A 12,426-nucleotide genomic window follows, 5' to 3' on the forward strand; every position below is an offset into this window, starting at 1 on the left:
TCAGCATTGCTGAGCAAAAAAGTTGAAGTCGCCAACATTGAGAACAAATACATGGAGAAGGTATTGGAGATTTTCACAGATCCCAGCAGTAATGTTGAACTTCATTTTGTTTCATTTCAATTTTCTAATTACATATAACTTTGTGACTTACGTACTAAAGGTGTTTTCTGTTATTACATGTTTCTATTAGCACCTAATATATAAGTGAAAATATTTTTTTATTTGCGTACAAATACACATACATTTTTCTTTATTAATGAATAGACATATAAATACAAGTATAATAAAGCATGTCATGATGTGAAACCTGGATATGTCTTCATAAATATTAGTTTCATAGATACTGGGCATCTATTTCTCAAACAGTTAGATGGTTTTGGTTCTAGTCCCCTGCCAGATATAATTAAAATACTACAGTTGGTGTGAAGGCAAAGATAAGTCAAAGAAAACCAAATATATAAAGTCAAAAAAGATGGATTTATAGAATATTTTAAGTCAAATCAATTATATATGAACATATATTTAGTTCAAAAGACAAACACCAAGAAATCATGAATCATATGACTAAAGAAATAAGACAGATCTGGTATACACATTATTAGAAAATTTATATTTAGTTTAAGAATTTTAAATTTAACGTCGAAGATAAGGATAACAAAGGAACAAGACGAATATATATAAAGAAGCATTAGTTCTAATACTAAACCAAACAATGTTGAGAATACTTTATATAGTAGAGTTTAACATTGAAAGAAACAATAATTGTTCTCAATGAAAAGCGTAATCAAACGGGATGTTCCCCCTGTATTCAACTTATTTTTAGCTTTTTCTAGTTACTAGTTGATTTGAAAGAAAACGTATGCTTGATTTCGTATAACAACAAGAATTCTTGAAATACTATCAATAAAATATCAATGAAATCAATATAATCATATGACTGAAGTCAAATGAAATATCAATGAAATATATCAATTTCACCAAAATCAAAAAGAAAAATAATATATAATTTGAGCCATACAATGTAGAAAATCCTCAGAACTGAACTGAACTTTAAATGCTTTCATCGTAGGTGTGATTCGTCAAAATAAATCGTAGATAAAATTAAAATAAAATCAATCCGAAAAACTTTCCGATTTTGATTTGATTTTAAAGCTCAGTTCAACAGTAATCTCACTAAAACATCCTTCATCTTCAAACAACTTTGCAGAAGTAATAGTGATTCCTAAACCAGGCAAACCTCCTCGAGATAAAGCGCCATACCTATATCTTTGTAACGTGCTATTTTGAAATTACATAAAAATACATCTTAAGAGATTAAAACGTATAATAGAAGAAAATAATCTAAAATCTAAGGATTTCGATAGCACCACTTCAACATCGATCAAGTCCATATTAATAAAAAATTAGTAAAAAGACACTAGAAGAAAGAAAAGTTTACATTTTTTGTCTTCCGCGAAGTCGCTCAGATTTTCGCCAAAGTAGAGCATGAAGGCTTGTCTTACAAACTGAACCTGAGCTTATCACAATAGCATGCACGATTTTCACAGTATTATTTAAGAGAAAAATATTTCAGAAGTAAGCAAAAAATGCTTAGGTATTCCGAAAAGAATGAAATCAGAATAGTGATACACAAGGTACTCCATCTATTGTGTGCAAGTAATATTCCAAATCATAAATATGAAATATAGCTTTTACCGATGACACTGCAGTTATTGCCGTAGGAGGTAATGATGAAGAGTCCGCTGAGAAACTGGATTATCACTTGAACTAAAACTTGCCGCATCAATTTAAACGAAAGTAAGTTTGTGCACATAAATGTTACCAATACACAGTCCAGATCCTTAAGCTGACTTAGCTAGATACGCTAGACTAGACTAGAAAGTTCATATAAAAAAGAAACGAAAAAACTTAACATTAGACTGAAAAAAAGTGTATTAGGTACTTGGAGGGAATTTCAAGCTTTGCTGCAGCATTATATATACAGTTTTCAACTCTGGAATGTCAGCAAGAGAAATATCCAAGTGATACAGCGTTTCCAGAATAAAGCTTGCATCCAGGTTCAAAACGTGTCAAAAAAGAGACATTGGGACTTTTTAATCAAACCATCGGCAGCCACAAGCAAAAATTACTCAGTCATGTCTTTATATATTTGTCAATATATATATATATATATATATATATATATATCATTAATCTCAAAATGCAAACCAAACCTAATCTCATTAATTTACACCTGAATATAGGACTAATAATCAGGGTAATTTGATCCTCATTAACCAACATACGGCTATGATTGTAAGAGCCAAAGTATACTGTAAATTGAGTTAATCAATTCTTTTAAATCTAATAAAAATTTGTTTGCTCTTTAATAAAGTAACAATCATTTTAAAATATTTTCTTCAGGTGGTCATATACACCAAACAGGTTTTATTACTAAATCTATTCAATTCAATTCAATAAAAAAACCATAAATGATTACAAGCTTAACCGACGACGTAATCTATATAGAAAAAAAACATATACGAATAAAATTTCTATAGAAAAAAAAAATATAAAAAAGCTTTATCTACAGCAATTCCGCTGTTCAGCTAGCGTATGCTAATACATAATGGGATTTCGTAGGAAGAATAATAAAAAAGCGTTACATTTTTAACAAAAATAACTATCTATACACAGAGGCAAACTGAATGTTCGATATTGCCGATAATAAATCAAAGAAAATACAGCCATCGGATGAATTTTGAAGGGAAGTTGTTTTTTCCCTCTACAAAACAACCACATTCGCCTTTCTTGTTTGTTCTATTCAGTTTTATCACGTACATTATAAATTTTGTATGAACCTGCGTTGGTTACCCCGCGTTTCGAGCCTTTACGTCAGAAAACAAATTGAAAATATATAAATAGTGACGTACACGTTATACAAGCTCTTTTTTCATTTCAAATAATCTGTGAGATATTAAAAATAGTAAATGATATACATAAATAAAATTGCAATGAAAACCACTGTATATGGCATACTAAAAATTATAGAATACTGTTTAGACCACAATAATTTTTATATATTTTCCAGGCACAGATAAATAAAGGCGGCTCGATAGCGCAGTGGTCAAGGTTTACCTATTGTTGCGAACATTATAGTCGCAGCTTAGAATCCCGGCCCATACATAATTGTAAATTTTTATGTGTAGTTACTTATAATGGTACCTTCTATTTACCTTATATTATAAGGATTTTTAACCAATTATAAATGGTATGGCAGATAGCCTAGTGCAATTTTAGTGGGACCTGCTGGAAGAGGAAAACTTTTTTCTCCTGCTACATCTTGAAGAAAACATCTTGAAGAAATAGAGAATAGCAAGTCAAATTAAACAGTTAAACCGGCCTTGGTGTCCCAATTGTGAGGAAGCAACATCAGTCTCCCATATTTTCGTGAAATGCAGAAATTTGTTAACTATCAGAAGAGGTCATGATTTACTTTGTAGCGACCTTGAGGCAAATCGAATTTTACATAGTGGAATAACGGTCAACAAAGTACCCAGAAATATAATCCCAGATGTTGAAAACGGGCGGGGTACCAGCAGCGAGAACTAGAACACGATAACGAATAGCTGGCAACCCCGAGACGTTTATCTGGGATGTTATTGAAGGGTATTTCGATCATACTGTAACCGACCATCGTTTGGTTCAAACGTGCCACCATCGACTGCCCAAGCCTCGACACCAGGTAACACCGCCGCCATCCGTTTTATCTATTTTGTATTTGCCACATTTTTTATATTACTTCAATAAATAACGGTCACTTAATATAAACACCACTGTTTCATTTCATCTTACCTCTATTCACCGAAAACCTAAAACCTGATTCTTTTAAGGATGTGTTCTCGTCGAAAACCGGCCCGAATTGTTTGATTTTCTCAAATAAATTGGTCTAACTTTTCTAATAAATCTAGTTTTAACCTGTACATTACTTTATTTTAGGATGACTATTATCTGCACAAAATTTTATTATTTATTTGTCTATCTAGATGTTTTTTCTCGATGTTTGTATTGTAGGTTTAGTTTGGTTTAAAATTGGTCACTCTTCTCTGTCTGCGAGTCTGCGGTTCGAACCCCAAGTTAAGCTGAGGATCCGATAATTAAAAAAAAAGAGGATGGCGTGACTAAAATCATAATGGTTGGTATAAAAACTTAGGTATTATTTAAGGAGTAAAAACGTGGATTAATTTAATTAATTCTTTAATATGTAACTTAAATTAACACTGCCATATCTAAGAGCTAAATACATGATCATCATATACAATAAAATTATACAAATAAAAGACAATAAGTTACAAAATATACATTAAGATCGAAATCTTATAGTATAAATAATTAATATATAATTAATACAATAACCTCCACACATGACAAGATGCAATATAGAATATAAAGGTTAGTTAAATAAAAGCAGGTGTAAAACAAGAATATTGACAAAATGCAATACAGAATAATACACATACAAATAAAAAAGTATGGTATGAAATATAAGAAGAAACTAGTTAAGACAAAATAAGCATTAAAATTCATAACCAAAAGGTAGTTAAAAATGTACGACAAAACGTGTGGTTGGGAACCATTTTTTCGGCTTTCCTTCCTGTTTTTCAAAGCTAATTTGTTCATAATTAACCTTGACAAAACAACCTAAATGTAGATAGAAGCTGTTATGTATACGAACAGATTAACTTACGAATAAATACTGTAATATCACAAGTGGCTAGCTACACGCTTCCTAATAGTTAAAGCAGTTTTGAGTTTATTCTGACTTGAATGTTCGATGGAACTAAGACTAATGATTTTCACCCTCAACTTGTTCTGTCACTAGGAACTTTGGTAGCGATCAGACAGATACAGTGAATTTATTCTTGATGCTCCTCCCTCAAGTTTCTAGTGGGGGTTCAAAATATTGTACCCAAAAACCTCCCCTAGTTATTGATTCCTTGTATTCTCCCAGTCGATGAAAAATACATAAAATTGTAATCGTCCCGGTAAAATGGACTTTATTGATTATTGACCCTATTAGGAATTTCCGCCGTTATGAGGAGGTAGATAAATATAACCATCCAAAATACCTGACTATACAATAAAAATAAATACAAAATGCTATTAACAATATCCGACTTTCTCTATAATTTCGAAAATATATTCGGCAATTTATACTATTACAAGCTATAAAGACATAGATAAACATATAAGCGATAAGTTATTTCATAAGTTGCTAGGGCCCTTATTTTTATAACTAAAAAGACATCTCTATTTAACGAACTAAAATTTCCTAAAAAATCTAAACTAAAATTCCTAATTACCAATAAAAAACCATTCAAATTTGGCGCCAAGTACATTACTACCCCAAACTGATTATTGCACAGTGATTACACTATTTGTAAGGAAAAAATGTTTATATTCTACATATTTCTATAAAACTAGTAACTGTATAGTTGATAGGACAAACTTAAACTTTTTTTGATAATTAAAGACGATTTAACTACTAAAATAATAAAATTATTAATGTACGTAAAACATAAAAAAACATTTATTCGTAAACATAGAGGTAAAAAATTCTTTACCTTTTTAATATCCCATCTTTTGACATACAAATACATAATACAATACAATACATAGTATTAACATATAACTAAAATTTCGTAACAACTAATCCAGCATATGATACGGCAATGTCTTCAAGAAATAGTAAGTGTTTAATCTGACTGTGAGATCTGATAAGTGAAGGATTTAAAATTAAAGGTTGTCCCTTATTTTTTGTTAGTTATTCAAACAAGTCAAAATTAATCAATTCATTCATTCAAGTACGTTTCAGTTTATTTACTAACGCAGTCCGTAGAGCTCCGTAAATACATTCATATATATACGTTTGTTTTGCGCAATGGTTATAAATGAAAAAGCTATCCAAAAAGAATTGCAGAGAAAATTGGCCAGAAAGACCCGTTTAAAAGCTGAATGATGAATGAAAATATTTTAAATATTTTTGATTTTAATTATAAATAAAAATATGGATATATTAGCTATTAATTAAGAAAATATTTATAATAATTAAAACTAAAATAATTTAATTTTTTTATTAATAATGTTATAACAAATATAAGCCTATAGATTTGTCTTTTATTTTTAACCGACTTCGAAAAAGGAGGCGGTTCTATGTTCGGCTGTAAATTTTTTTAAAATGTTCGCCGATTTCTCGGTCAATTATTGGCCGATTTCCGAGGTGGTCATTTAAAGGTAGGTGCCGAGCCCAAACAATACAAAAATAATATAATGTTGTGATATATACAAAAAATTAAATTACCAATAAAATAAATCTAAATTAATATAACTGTTTGGGTCGAGCACCGACTTCAAAGTACTCAATTGGTAGTAGTTAAAATAATATTGTAAATAGGTTTAGATAGGTATTAAGCTAAATTGTGTGTATATAGCAGAATATAAAATACTTGTAATAGATAGGTTAGGTTTTTGATTATTTTTACTTACTACAACGATTATTGTGTACATATTTTATTTTATAATGTTTTTTTTGCGGCAAAAAGTCCGTTCAATTTTTTTGTTAAAAATATATTATATAGAATAAATGTTTGTATTAAACCTTGTATATATAGTTGAGAGTATAACTTTAAATTAATTACTAATAACTTATAGTAAATGCTACATAAAATTATAAACAATCACAATTAATCAAAAGTATAACAATATACCATTCTATATGCCATTTTGGGGAGGACATCTAGGTTCCGTTCTAAGCATTACATTTTTCATTAGCAAATATTTCAAGTACATAAAAGCATACTAAAGAGTGTACTTAAACAACAGAAATATGAAAACTTAAATACAAAATAATATATTTCCGCTAGTATAGTCTATTCGAAACAGCAGTGACGAAACAACAGCTTAGTTATTAAGACAGCACATTGCTAACTTTGAGGGAGCGATTTATAAGGAAAAACTGAATGTAGCGATATACTCCTCCTACGACAATCCATTTACCTAGAGAATCAAGAATTCTTCACACTCTGGCAGAATCGAATGCTTTTTCGACTCCATAAACTTTTTCATTAAAGCTACGCATAAAATCGTATTCCATTCTCACCAAATGATCGATGGTGGAAAATACTCTTTCAGAATCCCAACTGATATTAATTAAACTACTCCAAGAACTGTTGCAAGATGACAGGACCTTTAGTGTATTCCAGAAGCGTCTAAATATAAATATAAGTTGTCTGATATCATATACCGTAAGTGATAGGAGACAGAAGTCTTAACAGCACCATATGTCCAAGGGGAGGAAAATAGTCCAAGAGGTCCAGTAATTAAATACAAGATATACTTCAACGCATACAAAAAGTATTATCAGTCAAAAAATACGAGTTAGTAATAAGAGAGTAACTGTTTATTCATGTATATTTGAATTTAAACAAAATTAATTCCCCCTTACGGTCTATCATTCAATCGTCATATTTATTTACACTAATAATGTTAAAGAGTATTAATTAACATTGACAATAAAATTAATTATACCATCGTTATAATATTGTGCATGTAGTTAGTTATTGTATAATATATTTTGCAATACTTTTTAAAAAACAATTAATTACATCATATATTCAGTATTTGCTTAATTATTTGCAAACTGGAGTTTTGCCCTACGGCATAATTATAATTGGACCCCAAAATACACTCGTTATTCACCGAACTATTTTATTTATTTAAAATTGCATATTTAATATCGAACGATCGATATATGCGATGGTATCTTTATCTATTAAACTATGCAAATTAATTTAATTTTATGATATCAGAACGAATATAGTGCTAAAATATGTTTATATCCATTTGATGGATGATGAATAATTAGCAAATAAATGAAGGTAATATAATTAAGAGATTATTTACAATTTGAGCATTTCTGTTATCCGTACGAGGGTTGCTATTTATATTTTGAGGCTAATTCTTCGGACACTAATTTATTACCAAAAAAACTTTATTGTTTTTCGACTTATTATCAATGCTGATCAGTAATATTTTACATGTTATTGAACAAGTTTTTGTAATTCTTTTTCCCCTCTAACTGAGGTACCTCCAAAGCATCTAAGCACTTTAGGAGAGAAAATTGTCGTGTCTTATTCATAAGTAACCGTTTTATGTTGCTCTGGCGGTACGATTACCACACGTCAAATTGTTCCGTAAAAACTGGCGATCATTTGCAACGAATTTTCATTCACAAATATTGTGTTTAGATGACAAAACACAAAAGTAGAAGGTTATTCAATCATTATGAAATTGATTACTGTACAGATTGAATCCAAATAATAACGCAGTTAACACCTTGTCTATTGGGAACTATCAAGGCATGACAAACTAATCCCAGGTAATCAAGTTTTCTGTCGTTAGTTCATTTTTTCGTGGAATATTGAATACATTTTTAATTTTATGTTTCTGATTAAAATAATATGTATATATATATATATATATATAATAATATATTATTAATAATATATTATTATACTCATTCTTATTGGACCAAATTCTCCAAGGTTTAACTCCAGTAAAATCATCAGGGTCGAGCATAAAATTAGAAATGTATTTATATGGAGACTAAGACTGATAAGATAAGCAAAAATTCAATTTGTATATTTAATGATCGTAATAAGAACTGTATTAGTTTTCCAACAATTGCATCTGACGGACAAATAATATAACATCTGAACAATATCAGTTACAATAACAAAATAATAATTATTAGTTAATAAATTGAAATTCAGAAATAAAAAACCCGGCTACAAGAGATAAATATCATTGATGTTAAATGATCGTCATATCAAAATAAGGACACCAGAACTATTAAGATACTGGTTAAGAATCTGCATCCCGTACCACCTACGATCGAAACACTATATATCGCAGCAATGTACATAAATGTGTGTCTGTGTGTGACTAAACCATTACCATTATGAAGGTTAACATTTAACAAGGCAAAGACTGACATCAAATAATGCTTGCGAAATATATTAAAATTAAAACAGAAGCATTATAGAGCAAAAATGTATTCCAAATTCTGTGTTGAATGCATAGAAGAAGACCTAGCCGCAAGGTACATACAAAGCGGATGAATGTGTTAATTGTTTAGTAATACATACTTTACCGATAGCTAAAGGGAATATGAAACTATGGTATAAGAGCAACCATAATTACTCCGCGCCAAAAAAACAACAGTAGAATCCTGAGCTTATTAAAAAATAATAGACAATAATAATGCTCAACATGACCTTCGAAAAGGAAGGAACTATACGGCCCAATGCACTTAAAGTACCTAACAATTTTCTTATATCTAGGACAAAAATAATTTTAGAACAAAAAGTAATACCAGTGATCAAAATATATAGCCTTGAAGTATTATTCAACACGTAAATTTATACATTATGTTTGAGATTCAAGTAACGTGATAGTAATTGTATTGACCCAAAGCCGAAATATGACAAATAGTACAAATAGAAAGGTTTTGCATCAAAAATTGATATAAATACTCGCATAGGTGTTCGGTATAAATCAACTAATATACAGTAGCCTCAAAATGACAGAACCAAAAGAAGTTCAAAACTTCACGAAGAGCAGCAAACAAACACAGGATCACAAAGATGAAGAACAATATATTTTTATATATTGCCGCAGTTTATATATTGTATTATATTACCACATAAAATATAAATTATATATTTATATTACAAGACGTTATGTCCGGAGTACGCTAGACGAAGCAGTGAGGCAGAACTTCCTATTTGAACTGCAAAAGTGTTTTAGTCTTAATTATTGATAATTTGTTTAATTACCGTCGGTAGACAACTCCAGTAATAGTTTCATTCCGTTTTCGAACAAATTACCTAAGACAAATCCTCAAATCCTATATTTACATCGTCATCTCAGAATAAAATACCACAAGTCTACTACAAGGTAATGTCTTTGGGCCAATATTGTATTTGTTCTATAGTATTGATACCCTAAATGTGAGGGAGTAACAATGAGCACGTTTGCTGATGATACTGCACCACCAGTTACAAGTAACAATACTGACATAACACCAAATATAGTGAAAACCGCGCCAATAGTATTACTGAGTAGACTAAGAAAGAACGAAAAAAAAAGTAACGCTACGAGGTCTACACTTATAGATTTTAGATATAAAAAAGTAGACTACATATCAGTGATAATTAGTTCTAGAGTAATTCCGTATGAGAACGTAGCTCAACACTTGGACATGACACATAATGAACGCGAACGTAAGTTAAAAAGATCGTATTAAAAATAAGCGAGCAGAATAAGGCTCAAAAGAATGTGGTGATCGCTTGGATGACAATCCGAATCAACACAAAATAAATTGTTATTATACAAGCAAATCTTGAGGCCAGTGTACTACGGTCTGCAATTATGGGGTTTCTATTATTAACATGATCCAAAAAATCTAGTTTGTAAACCAGTTTGAACCAGTTATATGTAAAAACTTCTTTAAAAATATGTCGAGTGCACAAGAATGATATATTACATATAGCCTATTCAAAACTGCTGTGAACTCATGTTACCAATATGTGCCTGTCGAAAGTTGTAAATTCGTTTTACAGTCAGATAATATTTTCTTTCTCATATTATTCCATTTTAAAAAGAGATAGAATGCTGTTTGACATGTATGAATATGTAAAGGAATCAGACTCTCAAACGTCTGCTTATCGGTTATAAACCGGCAAAATCTGTTTTAACCTTGTTTTAATCAATTTCAAATTGCCGTGGTTTCTATTGAAAATATTTTTAGTGTACTGGATATTATTACGGACACGGTCACTAAAATATCTCAAAAATAATAAACAAAATAACATTAAATGCATCAAAAAGAAACCGTCTCTTTACGAATCGGGTGAATCAGCTTGATATTAGTTGTATCACAGATCAAATATACGAAAAGTAGTATTTAGACACTATTTATTTATTTAGACAGTAAGTAGTATTTTCAATCGAAACATAATTTCATATAATTATTTAAGAGAAAATTGTTAGTCTGGAAAGTATCCATAAAAAGCTGAAAAGTATGCAGCTATTTGGGAAATGTAGAACATTCCTTCATACACTGTTGGGTAAAATAGGATTTAAGTGGTGTAAAGATAACTCGCGAAGGGGATCAATGGAACTTCCTGTTATTGTGTTAAAAGAATACAATTTTTAAAGAACATATAACAGAAACAAGTAAGTATTATTATATCAGTTTATATATATATATATATATATATAAATATATATATATATATATATATATATATATATATATATATATATATATATATATATATATATATAGGAGAGATGTGGATATTTCAGAATGATATATTGGGCACCTCATGGCAAGATGATAATTACACTATTGTAAGTACCAACAATGTTGATGGAAAAAGATAAACGTGGGAATAACTAGAGTCACAATATTTATTAATAATTCATTGCAGACATATAGTTCGTCATGCTACAAACAGGTATAATTTTATTCCTGGTGCAGAATTACTATTATCCCATAAGTACAAGGGTGAATGTCATGGGGAAATGAAACTTAACTTGTTTTTGCAGTGACTTCAAAATCAACGTTTAAAGGACTTGGGGGAACCATCAGTTATTTTTATGGACAATGCCCCATATTATAGTACACTGGTGAAGAAGATACCAACATGTGCATCAACAAAGGCTGCTATTAAGGAAATAAGTTTCGAAGAAACCGTGTTAAAGAATGAACTAAGTTGTTCGTCGGTAAATATAAATGATATATTTAATTGCATTTGATGTAATTTACTTTTTAGAAATAAGCCTGAGCAAAGATACATGGTACATCAGATTGCTGAAGTTATGTTTATGAGTATTACGTCTTCCTCCCTATCACCGCATATTTAATACAATTGAGTTAATATGATAATATATTGCAAAGAATTATTACAATAGACATTCAGGCCACGAAGGATATTCAAACCAGAACTGTCTGGATATATGGAAAGAAGTATGTCGACAATTAAACCGTCGGTTTGGATGAGCTCGATTGCACGCACTGAAGAAGAAATTGATAAATGGTAGCACCATGAGCAAGTTTTTGATAGATTGAAAATAAAGAGCTCAGTTATTCACTTGAGTTGTCAATCCAAAAGTGACAGTGATTGAATAAAACTTTATGAATGTTGGTTTATGATTTAATGCTGGCAACTAACAAAGCAGAGAAAATAACCACAGATCAGTATATAATTAACATACTTTAACTGTAGAAAATTGTATTATAGAGTATGGAAGCTTTATGTGCACGTATGGTATTATTCAGGATGTACATGAAAGTTTGGTTAAAAAACGTATGAAGAGAGA

The 12,426-nt window shown here is 30.0% G+C and overlaps 1 protein-coding gene across 1 annotated transcript in view; it reads right to left on the reverse strand.

The window, feature by feature from the left end:
• LOC143206967 (uncharacterized) overlaps positions 1-12,426 on the reverse strand; it is a 354,807-nt gene that overhangs the window by 305,852 nt on the left and 36,529 nt on the right. The window lies entirely within an intron of this gene.

Source organism: Rhynchophorus ferrugineus, unplaced genomic scaffold, assembly GCF_030347505.1.
Source record: "Rhynchophorus ferrugineus isolate W39M unplaced genomic scaffold, kcgeb_rfMv2 rfM1, whole genome shotgun sequence".
Lineage (NCBI taxonomy): Eukaryota > Metazoa > Arthropoda > Insecta > Coleoptera > Curculionidae > Rhynchophorus > Rhynchophorus ferrugineus.